The sequence below is a fragment of the Culex quinquefasciatus genome, chromosome 3 (assembly GCF_015732765.1).
Source record: "Culex quinquefasciatus strain JHB chromosome 3, VPISU_Cqui_1.0_pri_paternal, whole genome shotgun sequence".
NCBI lineage: Eukaryota > Metazoa > Arthropoda > Insecta > Diptera > Culicidae > Culex > Culex quinquefasciatus.
Window position 1 is genome coordinate 41653786 of NC_051863.1, and position 21413 is coordinate 41675198.

Sequence of the window (21413 nt, forward strand, 5' to 3'; positions counted from 1 at the left end):
ATTTATATGAAAAATACTCATTTTTTTTATTCAAATGCAAAGTTCTTTGAACATCTCACATTTTATTTTTTTTATGTTGACCACTTGGTAAATAACAAAATAGAAAAACATCTCTTTTAACGTTTTCTATGGAACTGTTCACCTAAAAAACAGAAACAACTAACTGAAGGCAGCCCCCATTAGCTTCTAATTGCCATGTTTTGGTCCAGAGCTGCCCAAACTGCTGAACGACGGACCGCGCCTTATTCCACGTACCAAGAGGTGTGATTATATAGGCTGATTCCATTTTATTTGGTCCGGAGAGGAAAATTCACTCCGGAGAGGTCAAAACTTTGGGTCAAACTGTTCATTATTGGGGGAACCGGTGGCCAGGATGATTGGAAGGAGGCAGGCGTGGACTAAATTAGTGAAAGTCAGGCAGCGAAGCAAATTCGACGACGGGGTTAATTATTGCTAAAGACAGAAGGAGGAGGAGGTCACTAATGAAAGGCGATTCCATTTGCGAGCCTGAATGACATTTAGATTGCTAATCTCGATATAATAATAGAATGCGTGGGCAGTAGCGTGGTTCACGTTTCTATGAAAAAGACAAAAGTTGTTATTTTGTCTTGCATCAACCGGAATTTCGTTCTTTTATGTCCCCAGAAGCACTCCTGAAAATTTGAGCCCATTTGGTAAGGTCTAGGAGCTCCAGTTTTAATTTGAAATTTATATGGGATTTTGATTTATTTTCCATGGGAAACTATCTTTTTTTCCTTTTTATTCGTTTTTTTTTTTAATAAATCGATGAAATGACTTGATTCTTATAGTAGGAGATAGGTTTTGAACTGGGGAACAACTTTGTAGAACATACCAACATGCTAGGAAGTGACCCTTTAAAGATACAGATACTTTTAGATGGTGGCTGGCCTTCAAAAGCCACCATCTAAAAGTATCTGTATCTTTAAAGGGTCACTTCCTAGCATGTTGGTATGTTCTACAAAGTTGTTCCCAGTTCAAAACCTATCTCCTACTATAAGAATCAAGTCATTTCATCGATTTATAAAAAAATCCTAATACAATGTAAAAGATAGTTTCCCATGGAAAATAAATCAAAATCCCATATAAATTTCAAATTAAAACTGGAGCTCCTAGACCTTACCAAATGGGCTCAAATTTACAGGAGTGCTTCTGGGGACATAAAAGAACGAAATTCCGGTTGATGCAAGACAAAATAACAACTTTTGTCTTTTTCATAGAAACGTGAACCACGCTAGTGGGCAGGTGTGGTATGACCTTTGAACGGAGTCGATTCACGGTATAATGGATGCGAATCATTGCAGCTTAATTGAATGCTCACGCTGGCGAATTGACATTCTAATGAAATAGAGGGAATGCTCCACATTCTTTGAACTTAGTTTGATTGTCTGCGTTTAAATTTCCTACCGGATAATAACAAATCATTGTTGTCGTGCTAACTTGTCGCACGTGCATTTTGGGCCAAATTGAGTTAAGAACGCCACTTTGTGCAGCTAACAATGCCTCACCTTTTGACCGTCACAGATCCCTAAAATTCGATTTCAATTCTGAGATATTCAATAAAAACTGTAAAAAAAACGTGCATTGTTGGAACTTTTCATATGTGAAAGAAGTTTCATTCTTGTCGTGCTATCTTGTCACAGCCTGAAAATATATGTAAGTGCGATAATTGGCCAAAGGGATTTCAGATCAAAACGCGTTTGACACAAGTACGAACTCGACTACCGTAAACATTTTCAATTATATCTCGGGACTCCGGCAGCCAAATTCAACCAAATTTCGGGGCAATGCACAGAATGGTCAACCAAACAGATAGTGTTTGTTTTTGTTTACATAGCATATTCTTGTTTTTGTTTATTCAAGGACAAACATCAAAACGCGTTTTTCTCGGAACGTCAAAAAGCGACGTGCGACAAGTTAGCACGAAAGCGTCGATATATCGATGCCTCTGTGCTCTCTTTTGCTAACTAAATAGGCAAATTAGCAAGCTTAGTACAAGAGAGCACAAAGGCATCGATATGTTAATTTAATTATTTTGAACATTCTTTCAAATTAAACATCAATTCAAGGCGAGAAACTCTATTAATTAGAGAAATTGTAAGATGAAGTTGATCAGTTGAGTTAGATATTGCTATAATTTATATTTTTTTGTGTTATTTTCTAAAGTGTGTTTGCTGTGCCCAGAGTTCCGGATTCAGGCATAACTTTCAAAACGACTCGATTCCGACTTCGACTCAAGCTTTGCGACTCCAACTTTTGAAAAATTTACAATTTTTTTACCGCTGTAGTTATGCCTAGAAGAGTGTTGGTAATTTGGACACCCTAAGGAAATTGTAGATTGTGGATTTGGATATTTTTTGGTGATTTTTAATTTCACTTTTTGTCACTAAAACTTGATTTGCAAAAAAAAACACTATTTTAAACTTTTTTTCATTTTTTAGGGAACATTAAATGCCAACTTTTCAGAATTTTTCAGCATGGGCAAACAAACTTCGACCGAGATATGAATTTTTGAATCAATACAGGTATTTAAAAATAATCGAAATGGTGGTCGCAAATTTTTTTCAACTTCATTTTCCAATGTAAATCCGCATTTGCAATCAAAAAGTACTTTAGTGAAATTTTTGATAAAGTGCACTGTTTTCAAGCTTTAGCAATTTTTAGGTAACTTTTTAAAAAATAGTCTCAGTTTATCATTTTTTAAAATTAGTGGCCTTGTTTGCCCACTTTTGATAAATTTTTTTTGAAAATTCTCTATATTTTGCTTTTTTGAACATTGTTATTACGACCCTTAGTTGCTGAGATATTGCCCTGCAATGTTTTAAAAACAGAAAAAATGATGTTTTCCAAGTCTCACCCAAATAACCCACCATTTTCTAATGTCGATATCTCACAACTAATAGTCCGATTTTCAATGTTAAAATATGAAACATTCGTGAAATTTTCCGATCTATTCAAAAACAATACTTTCAAAAAATTTAAATCAAGATTAACATTTCAAAAGAGCCAAACATTCAATATTACGGCCTTTTGAAATGTTAATCTTGATTTAATTTTTTTGAAAATATTGTTTTGAACTCAGTCGAAGATTTTTTGCCCATTCTGAAAATTTCTGAAAAGTTGGCATTTTATGTTCCCAAAAACGTATCAGGAAATGAAAAAAAAAGTAAAAAATAGTATTTTTAAAATTAAAAATCACCAAAAAATAAATAATCGATCTGAAATATTATATCTCAGACACTGAACTGCCATAGAACCTCTGCAAAACCTTATTTCTCAACCCCTAAAATGTTAGAATTTAAGGCTAGCCAGCCTTCGGAATCCTTTACAGATTGAACCAGATCTCCTTGACCTATTCCAATTTTTCTGGGTTTTTCATTCTTCAATGGTCTTGTCATTTAAACTGCGATTAACATCTAATGATAAAATATTTATAAGGATGCTAAAAGTTTCTGAATGGAAAGTGAAAAATTTCCAACCCGCCCCCTGAAGTGCCCACGTAGGCTCCAGTTTTGAAATTTAAGCTATATTTTTACAAATTTGGGGAAAAATATCTAAAAAGCAAAAGTGGAAAAAAATGTTTAAATATTTACAGCTCCAACACACATCACGTTAAATTTAAGACTTTTAATGATATTAACGACATAAACTTTTGATTAAAAACATTTTTTGAAAGTGTCGTTTGATTATTGATGCTCATTTGAGAGTTTCGACATATTTTCTTCATCGTGTCTTACTTTCGTTGGTATTACAATATTTAAGAATAAACATTAGATGTTTTTGTTAAAAAATAGATACTTTATGAAACGCCCTATAAAACTATCGTTCAAAATATTAATTGTATATGTGTAAAGCAACTCAACCTTGAACAATTTTGGCAATCAAGAAAATTTTGTTAGAAATAAAAAATAATCTCATCAATCACATAACATACACACAATGGAGGTGTTAATTGGCGTAATGAACCATTCAAAATATTGCTCAATTAAGCACAACAAACACTCACACACACACACACAAAACACCCAGCCAGGCTCCCACATGTGTAATGAATCACTTTCACCCGGCACAAATCTTCCAAATCATCGCCGGATAATTTATCGGAGCTCCAGGAAAGAAAATCCCCGAGGGCTCTCCAGCTTTCGGTTCGTGCTTCCACCCTCATCTCTCTCTCTCCTCCATTCACTCGATACAATCAATCATAATCCTTTAAGCTAATCCTACACATTATTTCCAACTGAATGGAAATGGCCCGTCCTTGTCCTTGCCGGGGCAGAATCCATCGGTTCACAATCCCTCTCATTTCTCAGAACAAACACCCAGTTAGGGTGAGTGGCTTTGTGTTGAGGTTTATTAATTTATATTATTTTTTTTTATAATTTCAGATATTGAATTATATGAAATTTGGTTTTATTCTAAGTGTCATTTATTACAAATTTATTTAAACATTTTTTTCCTGGGTCTAATACAAGTACTAAAGCTGCAATACTTTGTCGGAAAAGCTCCCCGCCGTCTTCATCGCTGTTGATATTACATAACAAAAGTGGCTTCTTGATAGTCACTCCTCTCCTACCCTCCCGGGAGACCCCCGTGTGCCGATCTTACTTTGTTTTTCTTTCCATAAGCCCTCCCCGATGCCGCCCTCTCCCTTTTAATAGCACTCCTAACACAACATGGCCCGTGCTTTTACGTGCGCGCATATAAAAGCGATGCTTTACTACTGTTTATCGCCCGTGACATGCCAGGGCAAGGTTGTAGGGTGAAGTTGTTGTTGCTGGAAAATCCATGAATAGCTCCACGCAGCTGTCTTTCATACGCAGGATTCCAGGCGAGCACAGAAGGGTAGTTTTAGAAAAAAATGTTTTGATTTTCAAGCTAGTTTAATATAAATGAAAAATATTTCTTTATTTTAAGATGAAAAAAAAACGCCTTTATAGGGTGAAATTTAGTTACACAAAAAGGCAGAAATTTTTAAACCATACCCCCCTTGAATTTGTCCCACTGTGTCACGGAAAAAATACTCATAACAGTGGAGCAACAGCGGATGTTCAAGAATGTAGCCACGAGAAGTACAATCCGAGCGCTACCGTACTAACAATAACCAGGTTGCAAATCTAATTTGTATGAAAATAAAGCGTGTTTTCCGAGAATAATACAACTGCTTTGATTCGTATGAGGAAAGGAACAATTTAGAGAAATATGAAGCACTACTATATTTGCTATGCAAGAGGACGTTACAGAAACGGAATGTGGTTCGTTAGGCAAATGGGATCTGCAATTCATGGCAGTCTGGGCTGCGTAAACCGAATGCTATCATATCATAATATTTTATTTTTTTAAGCTTGAACTTCAAATGTATTTTACACAATAAAGGTCTTTCAAAAATAAAAAAAAAATATTAATTGACCATATAAATCAAAATTAATTTTATTAAAGTTCATATCTCTAAGCTGTGATCGTGATTTGGTTTTTGCGTGCACATTTGAATGAAACAAATTCATTTATAAAAAAAAATATTTTTTCCGAAAATAGTTACCCATTAGAGCTTTATTTGTTTATATCGAGAAGATCACAGAGCAGTATTTATAAATATGTCGTTTACGTCACAAAGTGAGAAAATCTCATATTTTTTCATGAAATGGGATTAACAAATGTAATTTTTGAACGAGCAAAATTGTTTGTAATCATAGTAGCCAATGTTTTATACTAAAAACGCTTATATACTAAGAATTTTGAAAATTCGTCACTTTTTGTTCACTAAAATGCACATATCTCGGCTTTGCATGGACAAAATTTCCTATAATTTGAATGCAATAGTTTTGACTACAACATGCTCGTTTTGGAGAGTGATTTTTGAAATTTATTAGCTAAAACATTCAATTTTTTCTCCCTTAAACGCCCTGCCATGCCCAAACACAAGCTTTTATGAATCTGTACAGGAATTTGTTTAGGGACATTAAACTTGAAGCCCAAGGCGACCAAATTTGAATGACTTTCTGTTACGCGCATTTCTGAAAAATGAACTTTTTTTGGGATTTTTTTGTTGTATTGAAACAATGTTCCTGACATCCTAATCTATTAATCAAGGGGTGAACACCAAAGATTTGACGACTCATATTTTTTTTGAAGCTCTAATGGTCATTTATGTGATTTCGAGATAATCCTCTTTTGTACATAATTGTTGAACTACTTATTGAAACTCTAAATAGTTTATTACAAATGTATGGCAACTGCTCATTAACACTGGAACGCCCAACGCATGTCCAACTTACACGGACGCCCAAGCCTCCCAAAAAAGGTGGAACGGTAACTTCAACTCAATGGTTCTCGGGCATAACTCAACCAATCGGGACGATTCTTGTTTCCAGTGATTTGTAAGAATGTCTAGATGATCCTAAAATTTTACAGAACTTGATTTGAACAAATCTGTAATTTCTGCGACCGAAAACATCGTTCCAACTTTTTTAAAACGACTGCCTCCGCGGAATTTTTGGCGAATTTTTTTAACACGCGAAAAAAATAAGTTGGAACGATGTTTTTTGTTTGCCGAGCTCCTGTGGTTTATTGGTTACAGGTTTCGTTTGATAAACGGAAGGTCGTGGTTTGAAACCCACATGGCTTGGCACCACCTTTCCTCGTACTTTTCACATGTTTCGAGGACCGGCTGTGCTCTGTATATTTGCATCTGCGGAGTGCGCTGGGCCCAACCGCAAAATGTGCTTGGAGGGACAAAAAAACTGCTTAGCAAGAGTCCCGGGCTTTTGGGATTTCACTGGGAACACATCCTAAGTAGCGTAATAAAAAAGTGCACTTCAGTTCTAGCGACACATATGGAAAGTACAACAGCACAGAGGAAAGGAAAAATGTTACGGCGTGTGGACAGATCAACACACTTGCTCAACAATAGCGCGTGTGCTTTGTTCCCCAAATGCCCAAGAACAGCAAATTGGCAGCCTCTGCAGATCTAAAAATAGATCAGCAGGTCGATAGATCAAATAAATGGTCGCAGTGGACTCATGGCAATCAAAAAAAAAATGTTTTTTGTTTTTGATCGTAAAAATTACAGATTTGATCAAATTAAGTTCTGCAAAGTTCTAGAATCATCTAGACATCCTAACAAATCACTGGACAGAGGAATCATCTTGATTGGTTGAGTTATGCCCGAGAACCATTGAGTTGAAGTTACCGTTCCAACTTTTTGGAGCCTTGGGCGTTGGAATGTTAAAAATAGTTTCCACACAGAAAAAAATGATAGTAATATTTATCAGGAACTTGGTGACAGATTTTGTGGCAAAAAAATGATTAATTTTACCCCAGAAAATGATGAATTTTCATCAGTTTTTGATGAATATTCATCAGGTTGACATTTTTACACATCCATATAAATAAAAAATTTTGACGGTTTTGTTCGAACTCGAATCAGTTCAACACGGAACGTCGGATCGAGGTGCTCTTTCTTGCGTTGGGTTCGTATAAGTCCAAGGAAGGTTTTTACGCTAACTAATTGACACTTTGGCCACTCTGGAACCGATTCCAGAGCATCGGCAAAATGTATGGAGAAAGTTACTTAAAATCATATTTTGATCACAGGAGGCTGAATAGGGAAAAAATAAAAAAAAACGTCAACAAACGAAAAAATGGCAGAACAAAGTTTGTCGGATAAGGCTTGTTTTTCTTCTGTGCATAAGGGTATGAAAACCACAATTTTCCAGGATTTGTTCTGCTTTATTCCCATTACACTTAAGTTGCGAAAGAGAGGATAGTTAAGTTTAGAACTAAAATTAATTTTAAAATTATGTAAGACAGTTGCAAATATTTATTTATGTTTATGTACTCTACATTACTTCTTTTCAAACAAAAATCTTAGAAATCGGAGACATAACATATTTTTGAATATTTTTTTTAGAAGCTTGAAAAGCAATTTTGAATTTTGAAAAAGTTGGTCGTCGCTGATAATGGCCGTTCATGGTCAAAACTTTTTCTCGTAAAATCGTGATAACTCGTGATGTTTATAAACAAACCCCTTATGTTTTTATATCAAAATTTTTGTAATTGTCTGCTCTACAACTTTGTAGAACATTGTTACACTCTAAAAAATAACCCTGCAAAGTTAGAAAAAACACGAAATTTTAAAATGAAAATTTTTGTTCTAAATGAAAAAATGACCCTTCTGGGTCAATGTAGATTCGAAAAGTTTATAAAATTTCCCATAAAATGACATGTCCCAAAAAATTTTACAGTCGAGTAACGGAAAATGGGAGGATTTTTTATTTTTTTTAGTGTTTTCTTCGATGAAAAATACGTATTTTCGGAATTCTGAGTACGCCATCAAATCGGGCGTCTAATTTTACATAAAAGTCCCTTTGATACCAAATTTCTATCTCATCACCGTTTCAGGCTGCAAATTGTTGAAAAACACCTCTTTTTTCGCATGTTCAAAAATGGAAGGGGTCGTACCGCCCCTCCGTCACGAGATATCGAAAAACGGACCTCGGATTCGTGATCAGGGACAAAAGTCATCCCTTCGGACAAAGTTTCACGCAAATCGAAGAGGGGTCGGGGCAACTTTTCCCGATTTCGTGTGAGTTGGTAGAGAATTACCCAAATAGTAGTTTATGCAACAAGTTGCAAAAAAATGATTTTTTCAGCACGAGTCGTACATTTATCCAACGAGGTTCACCGAGTTGGATAAATACGAAGAGTGCTAAAAAAATCAAGTTTTGCAACGAGTTCCATACAACATTTTTTGCAATTCCAAATAAAAAACACTGAGTGAAATTTTATCTCAAATTTTCATGTATTTTGTCAATAAATCGTTAAAATCAAAAAAATGTTGAAAAGTGTTACTTTTCAAAACAAGTGCTGAAAAGTTCAACTTTTCAGCACCCATTTGAGTGCTGAAAAGTAGAACTTTTCAGCATTTATTTTAAAAAGTGTTGCAATTCGATTCTGTTATTTTTGGTACAGAAAAGTAGGCTATTTCGTCGTTCAAGAATGACAGGAAAAGTAAGTAGTTTCACGACGGAATTGCAAAAATATATTTTTTCAGTTTAATCGACATTAAAAATGTTTTAAATTTGGTGTAAAATATCTCAAATGTTGCAAATTAGTACAAACTTAGCCAAAATCCCTTCCAAGAATCCTTTCCTCAATTCAACAGTCAAACGCTTCACTGCTCTTCATATCAGTTTGCAGCAAATCGCACCATATCGCAAACAAACGCGAGCAAACAACCCCCCTTTGACTGACGTGCGGTGTCGTGGCGTCGCTTCGGAGCTTGCAATCAACAAGCAATCTTGCTGTGAACCATCATATCCTAATGGGGGGCCGTGGGCCAGAGCTAGAACCTCGTGCGAAATGAATGGAACTTCGAACAAAACATGCTCGTTCCCGGGTAAACAACAGGGGCGTCAAAACAACTTTGGCCTGATTTTTTTGGTGGTGATATATCCCGGTTCTGGACGTATTGTTGCATTTATAAATTTGTTTTAGTTTTGATACTGGTTTCAATCTCTTGTACGCAAAATGCGAGACAAATCTAAAGTAGATGAGTTCAAGAGTGCCATCTCAGCATTTTAACCTAGACCATGAAGTTAATTTTACTGAAAATCGTGTAGCTCACGTACAAACAAGTCAACAAGCACGAGCTTAAACCCGAACTAAGCACCACCCCCATGCTTCATTGTCCTGAAGTTCAAGCTGACCCCCGGGGAGGGAGGATGGCATCTCGACTGGCTCGACACTTCAGACCTGTGTGCATGTGGTGATGAAGGAGTAGCATTTCCCCGGGCAGGATAAGACAACTCACAAGCTCAGAACAACAGCGCAGAGCCAGCCAGGAATGTCAAGTACCTCTCGGGCACGATCAGACAACGAACGAGAGGGGAAAGATGACTCGAGTCCGCACAGTTGACTGAGTTCAGTGAAAGTTCTTGTGTAATTTGTATACTACGCTGGAATGCTCTTCAGAAATCGCAGTTGCAGTTTCAAGCGTAACATCTAGAACTGTCCAAATAACATCAAAAACTCATTGAAATAGAAATAAGTAAAAACAGCTGCCAATTGCAAACAATGTCGGCACTTTCAAAGATACAATTAAAAAGTTTCAGGTGAAACAATAAAACAATTCCGCTCCCATTTCCAAGTCCCGCCGTTTGCAGCAATGTTTCCACTCTTATTGTCATTTTGTCATTTCCCCATTAAGGAACCTCTGCGAGAGGCCATTGCTGAAAAATTCAATTATCTTCCACTTTTATGCCCCATTATGATGTCGGCTGGTATGTCTATTCGTCCCGTTCAGCATCAGCAACTTTCTTTCACTTTCGAGCTCGTTATCGTGTTCGGTGACCTTGTTTTCCAGGAAAAACTTGCGGCTCCCTCGTATGGGACAGGTCACGTACGGGGAGGGAGAAAACTCCCAAAATCAGACTTTTTCCAGATATCGATACCACGGGAGGTGTGTCCTTTTGTGTATCAATTTCTTTGGGGGCTTGTTTGAGCTTCAATCACTAGCACGTGCCAACGAAAACGGACACTGCTGGCGGTCTGGACTTTTCGCACACCCAAACAACTGTGTCGTGGCTGTTTCACAGATACTGAAACTTGTTTGCGTCTAAATTTGATTTTTTCGTTTCTTCATTTACGTTCTGAGAGTTCCATATCTGATCAGCCTGTAGTCATTCTTTTTGCCTTGACCACCTTGAATTTTTTGGTGGTCAACTAACCAAACGTTCAAAGGTGACCAGACCCATGTACCTACATAAATTGGACCCGACCAGCAGTATGTGTGAGTCAGAATTGACGCCATAGTCTGTTCCGTCGGAAAGTGGAACCACTATACTGGAATGGCATTTCTGCTTGTTGGCTGTGATACCTGTTTGATGTTGCCACTCCACGTGTCCCGTGGACCGTTTGAGGACGTGCTAACCATTTTTTGATGAGACACGTTCGAATTTATTTATTCGATGGACAAAAGTGTGAAGGTGGTTGAAGGCACACTAACAAACGATGAACTCGTTGTTTGAGTGACATATGACATCGGACGTGACATGGATTGTAATTCAACTGAATTGGTCGAGAACAGTGTTGCTTGTATACGAGATAATGTGATACAATTGAGTTGGTAACACAACTGATCGCTAGATAAAAGAAACATTTTAAGATGAATACTGTCGCTACACTGTCTTCATTTAGGAGGTTACCTGCTTGTAAATTATTAAAAACAACAAATCGTCTCATTAGACTGTTATTTGACAAATTCATACAGTATGTATACACATTAAACATAAAAAGAATTTTTTTTTTTTTTTTTTTTAAACATAAAAAGAATTTTGAAGTTTTGCAATGTTCCAATGATGTAATCTTTTAATTTTTACTAAATCGAAAAGAAAACTTGGTGCAATCTTTTTCATCATCAATTGATTGGAGTGTTTGAAGGTACATAAATCGACGATCTCATTATTAAAAATTTTAAGTCGATGTGTGAACAAATGCTTGTCAATGAATCGATTCACAGCGACAAAACCAAAGGCTAAACCATAAACATCGTTCTTGCTATTTTTCTATTCCCAATGGGTACACCAGAAACATGTAACCGACGATGTCGATGTAACTGCTTTTAATTTCATACAATTGAAATACATTACAAAATATTGGCAAATTTAAAAATGAAGCTCTCTCATAACCGAAATTGAAAATCATGAAATTAAGCTTCAATCGAATGAATTATCAGAATCGTAATGGTTAAAAACTCGGTTAAAAAAATAACATGCCGTTGATATCAACTAGGTTTATGAACTGAATGTTCAAATTAACAATTTATGCAAGATTTTTTTTGTAAAGAATTTCTTTGTTGTAGAATCAATGTTTTCATTACACCCGATCTCAGAAGTCAACAAAATACTTCACGACAAAATCCATTTTTTTAGCTTTCAAATCAATTTTATTGAACAAAATGCACTTGCAACACGAAACAAATGTTTGTGAAAATATAAAATGTTTGTGACAGAATCTTGATTACTTTGCTATTTCGATTTTACTTTTTCAATTGTCAAATTCAGAGTGAAAGGTGCCCGAGCTTGTGCCTGAAGGTGCCTGAGACGTGCCCGATGTTGCCCGAGACGTGCCCGATGGTGCCCAGGGCTCTTTGATCAGAGTGGTTTTCCCCTTGGATGAACTCGTTGTTTGAGTGACATATGACATCGGACGTGACATGGATTGTAATTCAACTGAATTGGTCGAGAACAACGTTGCTTGTACGAGATAATGTGATACAATTGAGTTGGTAACACAACTGATCGCTAGATAAAAGAAACATTTTGAGATGAATACTGTCGCTACACTGTCTTCATTTAGGAGGTTACCTGAATGTAAAAGTATTAAAGTCTGCTGCAAATATTTAGCAAATTTTTTTTTAGCTCTAACCAAATACAAGAGAAGAGGGCCAAAAATATTAATCAAAATAAAATAAGTTTTAAAAAATGCATTACAACAGTTCCATCAAAAATTTTAAATATATCTGAGGATGCATTGATATTTTTGTTTTTTTTTTTTTTTTAATAAATATGAGGAGCAGGACACAAATTATAACTAAATTAGATAATTATTAAGGGGCGAAGGAGATTAATCATTTTAAAAAAAAATAACAGCTTTAGTTTTGCCAGTTGATCAACCAGTATTTTAAAATAAGAAATCGTCAGTTGTGTGCTATCTTGTGACAACGACCATTTAGTACTTTTCGAGAAAAACGATTTTTAAAGTTTGTTGGTAAATAATTTCAAAACTATGAATGATAGAGCCAAACTTTTTGAAGCAATCGGTTCGTATACTATCGCTTAATAAAGGCGCCAAGTTTCAACTAATTTGGTTACACCAGTTAAAAGATACAGTAAATAATGTAAACAAAAATCTGAAAAGTACGGGTCACAAGTATGTTTCGAAAGTAAAATTGTACTACGTGTGACAAGTGTGCACAGAATTCCAATACAAACTAAAATAAGCTCAAATCAATTGTTAAATCGACTTAATCAGTATATTTTTATAAACAAAAGTTTACATTGCCTTTAGAAAGTATGTGTGTACATAAATTTGTGAAAAACAAGAAAAATTTTCCACATTTTCCAACAACATGTATGACGTGTCACAAGTGTGCACAATCATTTTGATGATAAATTGGTCTATGTCACAAGTGTGTATTGCGATATCCGGGGAACGGAAGCGAGTTCCAAAATCAGGTTAAAGCATCTTGTAGTGTTTGTTAAGTATAGCAAAACGTCATCAATAACTCATTTTCGACCAAAATGGTCTATGTCACAAGATAGCACACAGCTGACGAAATATCTATGAGTATAAGCTGATAGTTGAAGAACTTATCTAGAATATTGTGTTGAAAAAGGGTTACATTACATTTTCCGCTACCAAGCGTTTCACCAAATCTATATTTTGCAGAATTCTAAAAAGTCAAAATTATTAAACTGAAGCAACATGTTGTTAATTTTACAGTTTGATTTAAATCATGATTTTTTAAAATCAAGACTAACATTTCAAAATATGTGGCCCTTTTGAAATGTAAGTCTTGATTTGTAAATTTTGAACATATTGTTTTCGAAAAGATCGGAAAATTTCACGAATGTTTCATATTTTACCATTGTAAATAGGACCATTAGTTGCTGAGATATCGACATTAGAAAATGATGGGTTGTTTGGGTGAGGCTTAGAAATCATCAATTTTCCTGTTTTTAAATCTTTGCAAGGCAAAATATCTCAGCAACTAAAGGTCGTATCAACAAAGTTCAAAAAAGCAAAATATCTATATAAGAGATTTTTCTCAGCTTTTCAAATTTTTTTTTTAGAGTGGGCAAACATGTGAACTACTCAAAAAAAAAGAAGAAAAACTGCGACTATTTCAAAAAAGTTACCTATAAATGGCTTAAACTTGAAATCGGTGCACTTTATCAAAATTTCACTAAAGTTCTTTCTGATTGCAAATTTGATTTTACATCGAAAAATGAAGTTGAAAAATTTCGGCGACCAATATTTCGATTTTTTTATTCGATTCGTTCAAAGATTTTTTGCACAACTTGGAAATTTCTGAAAAGTTGGCATTTGTTGTCCCCTAAAACATATAAAAAAATATATATTGTGTTTTTTTTTTGCAAATCAAGTATTAGTGACAAAAAGAGAAATTAAAAATCATCAAAAAAAATTTAACCGTATGTCATTTTTTTCAGTGTATTCCATATCCATACCTACAACTTTGCCGAAGACACCAAATCGATCAAAAAAATCCTTCAAAAGATACAGACTTTTGAATACTCATTAAGCCGTCCCAAAAAAATCAAAAGTTGTCAAATCTTTTGTGCTCACCCCTAGAATGATAGATTAGGATGTCAGGAACAATGTTTTCATACAACAAAAAATTCACAAAAAGGTTTACAACTCGCGCGTGGAGCTTGAATGAAAAAGTGCATTTTTCGAGTATTTTTCAGAAATGCGAGTAACAATCATACTAAAGTCATTCAAATTTGGTCGCCTTGGGCTTCAAGTTATATTTTAATGTCTGAACAAATTCCTGTACAGATATAAGGGAAATTCTCGTATGTTTGGCAGGTTAAGCTCTCGCTCCTAACTCCATCCAATTTGCTGATTTTCACTATTTAAACAACTAATTTTGCAAAACTTTTGGTAGAAACTTGCTTGCTCACTTCTTATTGAGCTATTTACCACTCGATTTCAGTTGAAAACGCTTTTAATTAGCTTTAATTGCATGTCAAAGTTCTGACCTGCCAACATTAGAGGCACGCTGGAATTAGATTCTGTTCCCCTAGTCCATAAAAGCTTGTGTTTGGGCATGGCAGGGCGTTTTAGGGAGAAAAATTTGTTTTTTTAGTTGAAAAATTTCAAAAATCACTCCCCAAAACGAGCCAAAAAAATTGCAGCCAAAACTAATGCATTCAGCTTATAGGAAATTTTACGGAGATCACTTTGCTTTTTTTAACATTCAATATATTGTCACGCAAAGCCGAGATATTTGCATTTTAGTGAACAAAAAGTGACGAATTTTCAAAATTCTTGGTATATAAGATTTTTAGCATAAAACTATGGCTACTATGATTACAAACGAGAAGGCACATATTTTGGATATATTTATTTTGTTCGCTCAAAAACGATATTTGTTAATAATATTTCATGAAAAAATATGAGATTTTCTCACAATGTGACATGTGATGTTGACTCACAATGTGACGAATGACTTTAGTATGATTGTTACGCGCATTTCTGAAAAATACTCGAAAAATGCACATTTTTCATTCAAGCTCCGCGCGCGAGTTGTAAACCATTTTTGGAATTTTTTTGTTGTATGAAAACATTGTTCCTGACATACTAATCTATCATTCTAGGGGTGAGCACCAAAGATTTGACAACTTTTCATTGTTTTGGGACGGCCTAATATTCATATATCATTTTTGTATGGACAGCTGTCAAATTTGTATGGAAAATTATATGGACACACTAATGATGCAAAATAGCTTGGAGAACTGCTCAAAGCTATACTTTATATGATCAATATAGATCAATTCCATCCTAAATAAAGAATCGGTTGTATCCGACCCCTTCAGATTCCAAATTTGAGCGTCTAACTTCCCATCCCGGGAAAAAAATATTTCCCGTTTTCCGGGAAACATTTAAATTTCACGGGAATTCCCGAAACAAAATGCGGAAGAATAAATTTCCTACCTTTTTGGCACCAATGTTTTGAAATTAAACAAAAAATAACAATTAGAGAACCTGATTTGATTTTATTCATTTCAATCTACTGTTCACATTGAACTAATCAGCTTGTCTGTAAATTTCATGACAAGGTTCAATTCAGATAATATTTGTTTCTGAAACATTCACAGCTAGCAATATTGTTTGCTTATATTTTGGGCAAAAATAATACCCTTTTCTGGAATGAATATAACTATTTTATTTTCGAGAACTTATTTTAAAGAACTATTTTGTTATGTCATTTGAAAATAAGATATTCACCTCTTCCGGCAAAGGTCAAAATTGAGATTTTTTTAACAGTTTTGTTTGCCTTGATCAGAGATGGAATAATCGCAAAAAAAATCAATTTCGCTTGCGAACTTTCTTCACCCGCGAAAGAGACCCGAGTATGGGTAAATAACAAGGGAAATGCGTAATAATACCTTTCTCTGGTATCAATACCAAATTTTGGTATTCCTGGACCCTTTAAAATTTGTCTTAAGGATTATGCAAGAGCAAAATGTGGTATCATACCAATTTGAGATATTGTTTTGATATTGCAAAATTGCAGAATTTGTCAATGATCGAACACCACATTTTGGTATTCTTTTGGTATTACAGTATTTTATCAAATTCCTCTGAAACTATGGGAAAATTTTGACCAATTTTGACAAAATAATTAATTTTGCGCTTAAATCATGTCTCAAAGCGAATGCTTTCATTCAAAACCGGAAATTTCAAACTTTATTTTAAACATTTTTGATATACCCCCTACAGAAATGACTTGAAATTGTGGAAAAATTTCTAAGTCAGGATGGCACATTTTGGTATTATTTTGGTATTTAAGTGTTTTATCAAATTCCTCTGAAACTATGGGAAAATTTTGACCAATTTTGACAAAATAATTAATTTTGCGTTAAAATGATGTCTCAAAGCGAATGCTTTCATTGAAAACCGGAAATTTCAAACTTGATTTTAAACATTTTTGATATACCCCCTACAGAAATGACTTGACATTGTGGAAAATTTTTTAAGTCAGGATGCCACATTTTGGTATTGAAAGGTTTCATCAATTTTCTCTTTTGCGCTAAAATGACTTGAAACCAAAAATGTTAAAGCTGATTTAAAATTTTTTTTTGTGATATACCCACTAATATTTTTTTCAAAAACGTTGAAATTTTTCTAAGTTGGGATAACCAAATACATTGAAAAACGAGTCAATCAACAGATTATTGAATTTTGGTGAATTTCAATCCAGTTTCATTTTAATAATACTTATTTTTCAATCTTGTTATTTTTCAGAAGCTTCAAGAACTTCAAGTACAGCCGTTCATCAATGACAAATGCATTCGGTGTGGTGAAGAATATCACTAAGAACAACATGGAATCATCAGGTGAGTAGATTTGGTTGTTGCATAAGGATCATTTGTTAAATATTTATTATCGCGGACTTTCTTTAATATAAACAATGTATACTTGTTCCGTTGTACTTCAACTCTGCTCGTCCAAGGACGAGCTCACCTTTATTAAGTATTTCCATGTCGGTAGATCAACTACCTCCCTAGTATTATAATTGACTACCTATCGACTTAACTTCATTTTATCTCCTAGATTTAGTCATTGCGTTTACCTGTTGACGTACATAAGTTTTATTGTCTTAAATCGCCAAACAGAGATGGTAAATATGGGAAAAAGGGCGTGTTGTGGTTCAGGCCACAACACATTTACGTTTTTTTCACTAACTGCAACTGCTGCACTAAAAATGGTATGAAAAAAGCAAATTTTGGTATTACTTGTTCAAATACCAGCGACCATAATGTGCTCTTGGTTGCCCAGTAATAGATGGAAAAATACAATGAAATCATACCAAAATCATGTATGTGAAAGACCACAGAAATACCAAAATATGATTTTCCAAGGACGCGGGAATACCTAAAAATAAAACCATGGCAATACCAAGTTTTGGTATACAAGCAATGTTCAAAAATCCAGAAGACCTCAACTTGGTATTGAAATGATTTTATTTTGTGGTATTATTTTACCTTGGGAATAACATGGTATGGTATTGTTGTGCCCTTCCACATACAAGCTTTTGGTATGATTTCATGGTATTTTACCATCTATTACTGGGCAACCAAGGGCACATTTTGGTTGCTGTTATTTGCCCTAGTAATACCAAAATTTGGTATTCCCGTGTTATTTACCCCTGCTCGGGGAGAGGAGGCAAATCACGCAAAATAAAATCGCTCCCGAACTTCTCCAAGAAAATCAATTTGTTGATGATTTTTTGTGAATTTCCTTGTCAGCACCACTTAAAAATATTTATTTCACTTTGTTTACATACATTGCCCATCTACAAAATGTGACAGGTCATATTTCGACGTGTGGCGTTACACTTGCAAGTGTAGTAGTGAAAAAGATGTTCCGCTGAATAATCAAGATGATGATTTTTTTAGATTCCTTTTATCGATCTTTCGTGCGCGAGAGAGAAGAGCCATGCTCCCTTCGGATTTTTTCTCTAGATTAACGTATAATACTTTTCTTTTGATGATGATTATTCCATCGCTGGCCTTGTTCAAATCGGATGAAAATTGAATTAATATACTGTTACTGTTTGAAGTTTTAAATTTATGAAGCACGCGAGCTACCAAGGGTTTAAAAGGGTTAATTTCAAAAACATTTACACAATGAAAATTATATAAATGGAACCATCAAAAATCAATATAAAACATCTTCGTATCATATCAAATTTACCCAAAGAATGCAACCATATTTCAAAAACTCGCTTCAAATATTTTAAAACTTTGAGTTGTGATTTCGTGAAATAGTGTATCAAGTTGAATTATCTATTGATTCATAAGTTCAAAATACTTGTTTTGGAATAAGTTATAAGCCATACAAAATATTTTTTCGGCATATTATTTTCCATTTCAACTATTATGGTCACTGAGACAAATTTAAAAGCTATCTGATTGTTGTGGAGCATGGATTTTCACTGTCCAAACACTTTGACTAAAAAATACTTCTCAACAAAAAATACGAATAATATTTTTGTTTGATTTGGTACAATTTCAAAGAAAGCATAAAAAATATATTTTCTCAAAGTTGCATTTTTTTTCAAGCAGTCAAGCAATAAATTGATCCTCACACTCATTTTGACCATTAAAGTTGCTGTTCTATACAATTCTGTTGCAAAATCAGAATTAATCAGAAACAGGATCAGAACAATTTTCGTTCAATTTCAAATTTCTCGGGAATTCTCGGGGAAAACCGCTAAATATTCACAAGGATTTCATTCATTCAGTTCATTCAGTTAAAAAAGCCACTCAAGAAAATAAATGTGATTTTCGATACATCAAGTAAATTACTTTTTAAACAGTCAACCCTAACCGTTTTCCCCGCAACAGCCAAGAAAGCAAACCGTACCGAAAACTGCTCCAACCCAAACCCTTTACCCCATTAGGCAATTTGTACTTTTGGTCGTGTTTGGATGGGCGGACCCGGACTCCCCACAGCTACAGCTACAACCAAGGAAAACTCAATGAAGGAGAAAATTGTTTTCCACTTTATTTGGACTGGCCTGCCCGTGCGCGCACGTTCAACAGCAGTGCTGCCTTCTTTCTCTTCTTTCCAGCCGCTGCAACCCAAATGAGCCGACATAATGGAAGCCAAACATTCCGATGGTTCGGGTTGAGTGTCCCGTTTTCTGGTGTGCCTTCTCGGGGCGACAGCACTTCTTTCGCTGTGTGCGGTCCAAGAATGGGCTTTCGCTGCATTGTTTTCAGAGTGGGAAGGAGCGAAGGCATAATTGAAAAGCAATTTCAAGTAGCCATAATTGGATAGTATTTCGTACCGTGCTGGCAACACTGCTGGAACGAGTGACAAAGAACTCACTGTTGGAATTTCAATTAGATTTTATTTAGTGCAATTGCATTTGACGGGCAGGCCAATGAGAGAAAAAAGTATGAATTTCCTTTTCAAAGTTTTTTTTTTTGCAGTTCCGGGGTTGAGAATTTGTTTTTGGTAAGTTAATAATAAAAAGATAAAACAAAAACCTTAGTACTACCCCCCCAACTGGAAAAGCGGATTTGTCAACGAGATAAATGAGACAACAAGAAAAGGGTTGACCATTTCGTTGGAAAAGGGACATTTTTAATACCGTACTGGAAGGGACCATCTGAGAGGTTTCCATGGAGAGTTGTGCAAAGGAGTTTCCCAAAACGGATCATTTAAGTCGATGATGTTGGTGTCGGTGGTGGTGGTGGTGGTTCTACGGGGGGTTGGATAAACACTTACGGTACACGTACACATACACTGAGATTTTGTAACTGGAAAGGTAATACACTTTCGGGACTGCACTTTTTGAGCAGGTTACACTGAGAGGGTTTATGAACGTCACAAAAGGTCAACGAGGACAAACAGCTGTCCAAATCTGGACAAAAAACACCTAGAATTGATAAAATGGGACTGGACGGTGAAGCGGTGAACTTAGCGCGGATTTAGAGCTTAAATATTTAATTTCGGAATGGTGCGTAAGCATTTGAATACTGTGATAAATTCGATTGACAAATTGTACAGGGCAATACTGCTAGAAGGGTAAGCTTGTTTTAATTTGATTTTGTCGTTCTGGGTGCACTGCTTTTTCACAAAAAAAGCTTAGTTTTAGAGAAAGTTTGAGTTATTAGAAAATGTATTATGACTTTAACTGGAGAATGTAATGAAAATGATGGAACTAAAACATCAACTCATTTGCATATTCGGCTACCAAAAAAATATCACCGGATAATGCCATCGTTTTTTGGGATTACAACAATTCTCTACCAAAACCGGAAATGAATTTTATTTGTATTTTTTGATTTGGCTCAAACTTTGTGGGGGCCTTCCCTATGACCAAATAAGCTATTTTGCGTCATAGGTTACCCATACAAGTCTCCATACAATTTTTGCTGCTGTCCATTCAAAAATTGTATGTAAATATTCAAACAACTGTAACTTTTGAGTGAATTTTCTGATCAATTTGGTGTCTTCGGCAAAGTTGTAGGTATTGTAAAGGACTTTTGAGAAAAATAGGTACACGGAAAAAAATGCAGATTTTTAATCAAATTTTTTTTTCACTAAAACTCAATTTCCCAAAATACGTATTTTTTGCAGAGTTCGGAAAACCACTCATACTCACAAATTGAGTAGGCTTCCTCACAGTAAACACTCTCGATACTCACCGTGAGTGTGAGGGCTGAGTAAATTTACTCATATTTGAGCAAAATGAGGGTGTGAGTAGGCCGTTTCCAACAATTTGTTATTTACAAAATCAAGTGTCTTTATCAATCGGTTGTACATTCGAGGTAGCGTCAATGTATATAAATCCGAAGGTTATAAGTTGGTATTTAACGTGGTATCAATATTTTTTTGTCTTTCTGGTATTTTTTTTTTTTTTTCATTTCTTCAAAAGAAACCGTGGATTGGCAAAGTCCAGCGGATGGGCAATTATTTTCATAATGTTAAGATTGGTGACCGGTCGAATTCGTTGTTGATTGACCTAGCGCAGAGATTTTTTGATATGTTTTAGGGGACAAAAATCCGCAACTTTTGAGCCATAAGAAAACATGGTCAAAAAAAGGTGCAGGTGGTTATGTTCTACATGACCAATA

At 35.1% G+C, this 21413-nt stretch overlaps 1 protein-coding gene across 9 annotated transcripts in view; it reads right to left on the reverse strand.

Annotated features, from left to right (window-relative positions):
* LOC6043488 overlaps positions 1-21413 on the reverse strand; it is a 304631-nt gene that overhangs the window by 132166 nt on the left and 151052 nt on the right. The window lies entirely within an intron of this gene.